The sequence below is a fragment of the Schistocerca piceifrons genome, chromosome 8 (genome assembly GCF_021461385.2).
Source record: "Schistocerca piceifrons isolate TAMUIC-IGC-003096 chromosome 8, iqSchPice1.1, whole genome shotgun sequence".
In the NCBI taxonomy this organism is placed as follows: domain Eukaryota; kingdom Metazoa; phylum Arthropoda; class Insecta; order Orthoptera; family Acrididae; genus Schistocerca; species Schistocerca piceifrons.
The window spans coordinates 449,527,494-449,537,543 of NC_060145.1; the positions used below are offsets into that span (position 1 = coordinate 449,527,494).

Here is a 10,050-nt window from a genome sequence, read left to right on the forward strand (position 1 = left end):
ACTTTCATTATAATTAAAAGATAAATTAAAGTTTTCATTAAAAATAAAATTAAAAATAATCTGGGTTAAATGCTGCGTGTATTTACAACGAAATCGAGCTGACGCGCACTCTGCCGCTGAAAGCTCAGTGCTGGGGCTGCGGCCAGTAGGCATCTACATCTACATGGATACTCTGCAAATCACATATAAGTGCCTGGCAGAGGGTTCATCGAACCACCTTCACAATTCTCTTTTATTCCAATGTCGTACAGCGTGCGGGAAGAATGAACACCTATATCTTTCCGTACGAGCTCTGATTTCCCTTATTTTATCTTTGTGATCGTTCCTCCCTATGTAAGTCGGTGTCAACAAAATATTTTCGCATTCGGAGGAGAAAGTTGGTAATCGGAATTTCGTGAGAAGATTCCGTCGCAACGAAAAACGCCTTTCTTTTAATGATGTCCATCCCAAATCCTGTATCATTTCTGTGGCACTCTCTCCTATATTTCGCGATAATACAAAACGTGCTGCCTTTCTTTGAACTTTTTCGATGCACTCAGTCAGTCCTATCTGGTAAGGATCCCACACCGCGCAACAGTATTCTAAAAGAGGACGGACAAGCGTAGTGTAGGCAGTCTCCTTAGTGGGTCTGTTACATTTTCTAAGTGTCCTGCCAATGAAACGCAGTCTTTGGTTAGCCTTCCCCACAACATTTTTTATGTGTTCCTTCCAAATTAAATTGTTCGTAATTGTAATACCTAGGTATTTAGTTGAATTTAAGGGTTTTAGATTAGACCGAAGTATAACGCGTTTTTTTTTAGGTCTCATGTGGATGACCTCACACTTTTCGTTATTTAGGGTCAACTGCAACTTTTCGCAGCAGGCAGCAGGCCATGGTATCCTACCAATAAATCGAATCATGTCATTCGGTTTACCTACAACCGTGCGTACACGATAGCTCCACGCACTTATATTTCCATATGTTTGTACGATTTTAAGTAACGGTACCCCAGATGCGACTCATTCATCATGTAGTCATTTGCACGGTTCACAGCATGTACAGGTCGCCTCTCCTAAGAGTCGTCAAGTGCGTTTTCTCTGGTGTTTCTGCAGATAGTCTCGGTTTCCCTTTTGCGTTGTGTAGCGGGAGGCAGCCCAGACAAACACTACTCGTCACGTATTTCATACGACGCCCAATGTCGACGGAGAGAGTCGCTTTGTTTCGTGTTACAAACAAATTGATCTTTAAAGTGGATTTTATTTGCCCAACCGATAGAGCGGTCCCCGATTAGTTTAGTGCAATATCTGTTTTGGCGATTTATCTCATTATAAATATGCAAAATGTTGTGTTGGCTGAAGAGCCAACACCGTTTTACGAGGGGAGGCCGATATACACGCGTTTTAGCTCATGCAGGCTGGCGTGAGGAGGGAAGGACTATACTGACGTGAGATCTGGAACATGACAAGGAATTAGAATTCAGAAAGTGGACGTAATTAGTTTGATACTTATCTTTAATCCATTAATGATGAACGTCGCTCTTGACGGTACATGATTCGCAATATCATCTCTTCAGAATACATTCATAGTTGCTGAATATGGCGCCTTCCTAGGTCGTATCAAATGACATAGCTGAAGGCTATGCTAAACTGTCGTCTCTGCAAGTGAGAGCGTATGTAGTCAGTGAACCATCGCTAGCAAAATCGGCTGTACAACTGGGGCGAGTCTCTCAAGACTAGACCTTCCGTGTGGCGGCGCTCGATCTGCAATCACTTACAGTGGCGACACGCGGGTCCGACGTATACTAACGGACCGCGGCCGATTTAAAGGCTACCACCTAGCAAGTGTGGTATCTGGCGGTAACACCACACAACCAGTCACTTTTTTTTTAGTTTTTTGATACGATTTATTCATCCATGAACATGTTTACGAGCCGCTGCAGGCTCATCATCAGATGGAGGTGTTACAAGAACGTTATACCGTCGACCAAGTGCAGCTACACGCAGTGCGATGACTGCACTGCCTTGCGGTATCCGTGTCAAATCTCTTTCTGTAATGTACATTATTACGCTATATACACTAATATAGACAGTATTTAGCTGGACTTGGTTTTACACTCATTTACAGAAAGTAAACTAAAAACTAAAACTAAAAAAAGCGACTACTTGTTATTACCAGATAAATCGCCAACTTAAAACAGCCGCAGTTCGTCATCCACAATGGATATACTGAAAATATCTGTTTTATTGAGATGTGTTAAGCCTCAAAGCCCTAGGTGCGGTCTCACAGACCGCCGGCGTTCATTGTTACCCTGCCGCTAACGCACAGCGGTGGGGTAGGAGATTGCAGCGTTGTCTGCTTGTTACTTCCCGAACCTGAAGAGAGTTCCTTCGTCAGTAGCCACTTTAGTGTGACGTGAACCCTTTGCTATTACTGCTTCTTTCATGCTAGCGGTCCCCGAGACCGCACCTGCGACTTATGTGTTACGTATTCAGTAGCCAAGTCTTCACCTGCTGTTCGTGTTACGAACCTTGACTTTGAGGATATTGTTTTCAAATGGTTTGAGTACAGTTTAGGAAGTGGTGTTGAATTAGATAATGACAACGAAAGTGAAAGTGAATATAATTCAGAATAGAAACAGTGCGAAAGTGAACACGAATTTGTTTTGTCACCTGTGAAATCCTTGAATGAAACAAGATATCAAAGTAACGAAGACAGAAATGTACAGGCTGAATATTTAGCTAAAGGTTCTGCTAGAAATATATTTAGTTGAAAGATATGTCGCCCGCCTCTTCCAAAGATGGCCATTGGCATTATTTTTCCGCGTGTTGGATAGAAGTGCGGTGAACACCTTTGTCCTTCACAATTCCTAGAAAAACGATACTCAGGTGAGCCGCTTTAATTTTTTGTGAAGCTTGCAATCTCGTATGTGGCACCAAGGATCAAACGCGAGTCTAAACTATTACATAGCCCGTGAACTTCGTGTACCCTTCGCCGTGTTTTGAGTGTATCGGAAACAAGACTAGAAGTCGTTGTAGAACAACTGGAGAAACGCAAAATATGCTCCACCTTTGACCCAGAAAAGAAGAGAAAGAGGTCTTACATTTGTCATTGGTGCAAGAATCCAATCTAACTTGATTTCTCTACAAAAATTTTCAGAGAGTGCAAAGAAAACGTCTGAGAAGTAAACTAAAAACCTGAAAATTACTAGCGTAATTTCCATTTTTTCAAATGTTTCATGGAATTTTTTATATTTTTATTATTACATGTATAATAAACAATGAACATATAGGAAAAAGTTTAATCTAGGGTGCAGCATATTTGAGTTTTTATAGCTTCACCATTATCATGTAATGTTACGTTCATTTTGTGCAGTTTTCTACTTGAATGCATTTTTTCGTAAAAATAAACGTTAAAATTTGTTTGAATATATTTTTTGTGTGGTATTAAAGTAGCCTTTTTCATTAAAAAATTGAACTATTTCACTGAAACGGCTAAACGCAGTTTTTATGGATATTTCAACATAGCGGTCTGTCGGACCACACCTGGGTCAGAACGCGGAAAAAAAAACAAGACTTGGGAAGCTGTAAGGGACAATGGAACTCGAAGAATGAACAGGACTCCAGCAGTGAATGACTGCTACTGCTGCGTCGTTGCTCGCTTGCTTTTTACTCTTCATGTTTCACTGTCCCTGTTAATACCTACTGGTAAAACCAATATCGCTCTGGAGTAATGTTGGACGGTTCTATCGATAGGCCAAGTGAAATTCCGCTTTAATAATCAGTTTGTTAAACGGGAAACAAGCCGATCCTCTCCGTTGACGGCGTCGCATGAAAGACGTGCTGAGCTCTGCTTGTTTGGGGTGACTCCAGCTAGACAGTACGAACACAAATAGCAAACACCTGCTGAAACACTGGAGAAAATGCGCCTGACGACGACTCTCAGCAGACGCACCCTGCAGCTCACAATCTGTTTACGAATATTTTTATTTTGCAATACCGTGCCTCGTGACGCACTCGTAGTTCTGCTTTGCTGACGACAGATGCCAACGTTTCCCAATATGAGGGTAATAACCCTCTGGGGAACGATATGGAAATTTCTCAGGAGTTTTCTTTGAAGGACTGCATTGAAACTTAACAAATGGTTCAAATGGCTCTGAGCACTATGGGACTCAACATTTTAGATCATCAGTCCCCTAGAACTTAGAACTAATTAAACCTAACTAACCTAAGGACATCACACACATCCATGCCCGAGGTAGGATTCGAACCTGCGGCCGTAGCGGTCGCGCGGTTCCAGACTGTAGCGCCTAGAACCGCTCGGCTACCCCGGCCGGCGAAACTTAACAATTCTTGCAACAAAGTAAGCAGAAATTTATAGTTTTGTGTGTTGTATTAGTCCGATTTGCACTACTTTTTTGTCTCTGTCTTCATAAACATGTCTCAAAAGTATGTGTTCAATGTTATGCGTATTGGGCGTTTACTCTGTTGTCAGCTGTCAAAAAGGTTACATCTGTTGTGGTAGCAACAACGAGTATTTGTTTTGTACAAAAATAGATTAGAGAATCTGTATTATTTTTTGTTATAAGAATGGAATAAAGTGTATGAAATTTTTAGAGACGTTAAATATTGCTTTTGGTGAGCCTGTTATGAGTAAATCAAGGACATACAAGTGGTACAAACATTTCAAAGCAGGCCTTAAAGGACAGCGGTTTTACAAGCATGAATGAGATTAAAAATGCACAGTTAAGAGACCTATAAACTATCCCGAAGAAACAGTTCCTAAAGTGTTTCGGGGATTGGGAAAAGCACTGGCATAAGTGTATAGCATGCAATAGGGAATATTTTGATGAGGATAACATTGCTATGGATTAACAAATAAAGTTCTTACCAAAAAATAAAAATTAATATGTGAACGCACCTCGTACGTCAAGCTTTTTGTTTAGAAGTCCAGAACCGGTGTACATGTTTCGAAGAAAATTTCAGCAGCGTTTAGAATAGCTATTGCGCACATGGTTTAAGCAATATGTCTCAGGATAAGGTGAATAGTGACCGAGATAGAGATTTAGTGTTCCATAAGCAACAAAGGTTTTACATGATTTTGAAACTCTATAACGATGGGTTTTCTACCAAAATTATTAGTTTTCCTTCGTGGCGATTCCAGTAAACCACGCGGCTTATTTTCACGTTCCTTCTTTATGCGTCCTATCGCGCGAGGCTGACGTTAGCATAAATTGCAGCCCTTTGATTGGGACTGGTAATATTAGCCAACAGTTCTTTATGGATCGCCTCTTTAATTCACGCTGTAATAACATTAGAGACGATCGAACGCTCGTTACTCTGCAAATACCTCCTCTTCTTCGTGTTCTGCACATTTTCTTGCAATGCTAGACGATTATCCATCACTTCCGGATATCGAAGTATATCAGTAAGTATACAAAGTTAACTGACTGACACTGGCTTGCTCGCTCTTGAGTTTACAGACAGACTATACGGTCGTGGGTTGGGTTGATTTGACGGAAGAGATCAAGCAGCGAGGTCATCGGTTTCATTTGATTAGGGAAGGATGGGGAAGGAAGTCGTCCGCGCCCCTTCAAAGCAACCCTTCCGGCATCTGCCTGAAGCGATTTAGGGAAATCACGGAAAACCTAAATCAGGATGGCCGGACGCGGGGTTGAACCGTTGTCCTCTCGAATGCGAGTCCAGTGTGCTAGCCACTGCGCCACCTCGCTCGGTTTACGGTCGAGGAGGTCATACTATTGGCTAGAGACGAAAGTCAGTACACAAGATGTCATATTTAAAGCTGAAAAACATCAATCGATATGCAGTATGGTGTAAGGAATATTCAGACAAACTGCAGAAAATTGAAGTTTCCACTGGAAGTTGGAGGCAAACGTTGGTGAGCGTCACACACATTTCTTCCCGCTTCTGTAGGGTGTCTTGACATGTCATATAACCCACAAGTCCTCAAAGACTCTTCAAATATATATGTCTCGATCACGAACAAAACTGTGCGCTACGCAGCAAGTTTTTGTAATATCTTTACCAAATTCTGGAGGTACATTCAAAGCCTGATCAAAAATTGTGCACTCTTTAGCAAGAATGCCAAAAGTACATTCAGCATATGTTCTAACCCTACAGAAACGATCTTAAAACTCTCTGAAAAGAAATTGTGTCCGAGTTAACGCAGTAAGAAAGATGATGTACCAAAGCATTAATTACCAACCTTTACAAGAGGAAAGTAATCATAGCCTTCGTACAACTGGCCGCTCTGGGGAAATTTACTCTCATTGTCACTCAAATTCTTATGAAGCAACGAATTCTTGATGACAGATCAACCTGCTGATGTTCTGCTTGCTCCAGCGTCAGTGAATCTGAGTCTGGTGGAATCACAGCCAGGAAACAAAGACTGCACTTTGTTGGCAGAACGCTTAGAATATTGGCAGGACACTTGGAATATTGCTGCGCAGTGTGGGATCCTTCCCAGGTAGGATTGACGGAGGATATCGAAAAAGTGCAAAGATGGGCAGCCCGTTTCGTGTTATCGCGCAATAGGGTTGAGTGTCGCTGATATGATACACGAGTTGGCGTAGCAGTCACTGAGACAAAGGCGGTTTTCTTTGCGGCGATATCTATTTACGAAATTTCAATCACCAACTTTCTCTTCCGAATGTGAAAATATTTTCTTGGCACCCACCTATGTAGGGAGAAATGATCATCATAATAAAATAAGAGATATCAGAGCTCGAACGGTAAGATCTAGGTGTTCCTTATTCCCACACGCCATTCGAGAGTGGAATGGTAGCGAAGTAGTACGAAAATGGTTCGCTGAACCCTCTGCCAGACACTTAAGTGTGAATTGCAGAGTAACCATGTAGATGTAGATGTAACTATTTTAGCTGTGGTTGCCCCAGTTTTAAAATTATCTTTAGCCATAGCTGTCTTTTTAGTGTCATATTATTATAATTCCGTCACCAGCGTGATTTTTAGTCGATAATGTCTTGTTGTTTAGTGGTCTGAATGTACTAAAATTAGTTAAAATGAGTATGGTCGCAGTTGAGAAAATTCGCTTTGTACGTACCGTGCGACGTACGAGGTCATGCGCTTCGAGGGTAACGTCTTCCGGCTGGGAGCGGTGGCGCACTCCTGTAACCCAAGCGACTGGGGGGCCGTTGTGTGGGAGAAAACTGTGCCTATGTACGCAGATTCGATCGTTCTGTGAGCTCAAGAACGACCGCGGTGCCGTCCGTGAGCATTTGGTGGGGGTGCGAGCGGATTTCTCGTGCCTGCCAGCCGCCTGATGAACGGGGCGCTCCTCGCCTTGCGACGCCGTACGAAACGCAGCCGAGGCCGATCGAGACAGTAAGACGCGACGTGCTATTAGAGCGAACTGCGCAGCCAAGTCTCAGCCAGGGAGCCGAGGCCCGGAGTAGTCGCTAGCGAGGCGGTGGTCGCTCGCAGTCCAGGAGGTTAAAGGCGCGGGAGTAGGCGCCGTTCCACCACACAACAACTTTTTCTCTCGCATTTGCTACTAGTACTGCGCTGTACATTTTTACTGCCCACTACGAACCATGCACAACTTTTTCTCTCGCATTTCCTTGCTTGCTACTAGTACTGCGCTGTACATTTTTACTGCCCACAACGAACCTCCCATTTAAAGCTTCCTGGCACGTGGGATTCGAAACCGGAACTTATGCCTTTGTTCTGACGACTGAGCTGTACAGTGCCGACTTAACGCCTAGCGGCGGGACAACCGGATGGTTTCTAATAACCGGCTGGCCAATCGGATCTTTCAGTCGAAAGTAAACAGTCTCTGCGGCCACGTCGGCGTTATGGATGTTCGTTACCACTCTCCGGGTTTAATTGGTTTCACATAACGGGAGATAATCGACTGACACAAGTCTCTGGCCGTAACATCAAGTTTATTCATTTTTTTCACGCAGTTTCCTAGCAGGAGTGTTCCCACTTAAATATTTGTTCAGAGTCCTCAGTTAACATTTGGGTCATGAGTACGGCTGCCATCTTTTTTAGAGACAAATAATGTAGTTTATTACAAGGAGAGGTAAATAGAAGTATATTTCTATAAATGATATATTTTCAAAATTTGTGTGTTTAATTACTCGGTTCTAGGCGTGAAGTCCGGAACCGCGCGACTGCTACGGTCGCAGGTTCGGATCCTGCCTCGGGCATGGATGTGTGTGATGTCCTTAGGTTAGTTAGGATTAAGTAGTTCTAAGTTCTAGGGGACTGATGACCTCAGATGTTAAGTCCCATGGTGCTCAGAGCCGTTTGAGCCGTAATTACTCGAATAGGAATTTTTTGTCCTTTGGGAATAAATATCAATTTTGGATAGTTAATGCTACATTGTAACAATTTATTGAAGCTCTGTCCCTCTCTTCCCGCCGTTTTGAACCCATCACCGATAATTCTCTTTTGGTTAATGTTACGGCGATTGACCAGGAAGTACATAGGATACAGTGTCTTTTAATTATTCGATGACTTAATCAATCGTTTTTAAAGGATATTTTGCCACTTCCTGTAAATACTTTTTGGTGAAAAATATTAGTAACCATTTGTTAATATTCTTTGGGTGGTGAACAAGCCCAGGATTCGACTTAGACCTGTGCGCGGAAACCGTTTGAAAACGACTTTCAGAGAGGCCGGCGGCACCGACAGAAAGCCTGCGGACTTTACACAAACAATGAATAACTGAGTCAGTATGCAAAATTGCGCCAACGGCCTTGCCGCAGTGGTAACACCGGTTCCCGTTAGATCACCGAAGTTACGCGCTGTCGGGCTGGGCTAGTACTTGGATGGGTGACCATCCGGTCTGCCGAGCTCTGTCGGCAAAGCGGGGTGCACTCAGCCCTTGTGAGCCAAACTCAGGAGCTACTTGATTGAGACGTAGCGGCTCCGGTCTCAGAAACTGACATACGGCCGGGAGAGTGGTGTGCTGACCACATGCCCCTCCTTATCCCCATCCAGTGACGCCTATGGGCTGAGAATGACACGGCGGCTAAGAATTTAACAGCTTTTACATAGTTGAAATAATTTAAAAAGGATGTGTAATGAATGTAGATGACGTTGGTTGCACTGCTGAAAAAAATTTGCTGGCAAAAAAAGATCGGTTCCATTTTTGTTTGCTGTCAACCTAACCTGACTTTTCCGATTCCTGTACATGTGCTCAGTACAGTGTATAACATTGGTTCTAAAAACTCTGCTGACAGTTTTTGTTATATTTGTGGTGAATAAATGATTAAAAACACCAAAAAACAAAAAAAAAATGGTTCAAATGGCTCTGAGCACTATGGGACTCAACTGCTGAGATCATTAGTCCCCTAGAACTTAGAACTAGTTAAACCTAACTAACCTAAGGACATCACACACATCCATGCCCGAGGCAGGATTCGAAACTGCGACCGTAGCGGTCTCGCGGTTCCAGACTGCAGCGCCTATAACCGCACGGCCACTTCGGCCAGCACCAAAAAACATTATAGACTTTGTGAGAAAGGTTTATCTATCATACTTTGGATCTAAACTTGGTGATCAAGATAAATATTGAGCGTCGCGTAAAGTATGTTAGGTGTTTGTTGATCTGAGAAAATGGTCCAAAAAGGAGAAAAAAGCCTTTAGATTTCGTTCCTGTGATATGGAGGGAGCCAAGAAATCATTATGATGGTTGCTACTTTTGCAGTGTTGATGTTACTGGTCATAATTCGAAAAACTAGAAGGTAATAAGCTACCCTAACCTTCCATCCACCATCCGACCAGTAGGGCATGGTTAAGATTTGCCGGTTCCTGAACCACCAGATGATTTAAATTCTATTCCAACAGAAGTATTTTCTGATGTACAATCTGATTTAGATGAACCAGATGATGATGAACTCCACTGTAATACAGAAAGTCTAAGGCACGGATTGTTTACTCAAATCGAGCTTAACGATTTGGTTAGGGATCTAGGTTTAACGAAAGAAAATGCTGAATTGCTTGGCTCTCGATCAAAAGAAAAGAACTTATTGGCAGTTGGAACCAGCAAATACATGTATAGAAAGAGAGAGCAACAATTTTCCAAGT

The 10,050-nt window shown here is 42.7% G+C and overlaps 1 pseudogene; it reads left to right on the forward strand.

The window, feature by feature from the left end:
- Positions 1 to 8,707: 8,707 nt before the first annotated feature.
- LOC124712889 lies at positions 8,708 to 8,825 on the forward strand (annotated as a pseudogene).
- Positions 8,826 to 10,050: the final 1,225 nt, after the last annotated feature.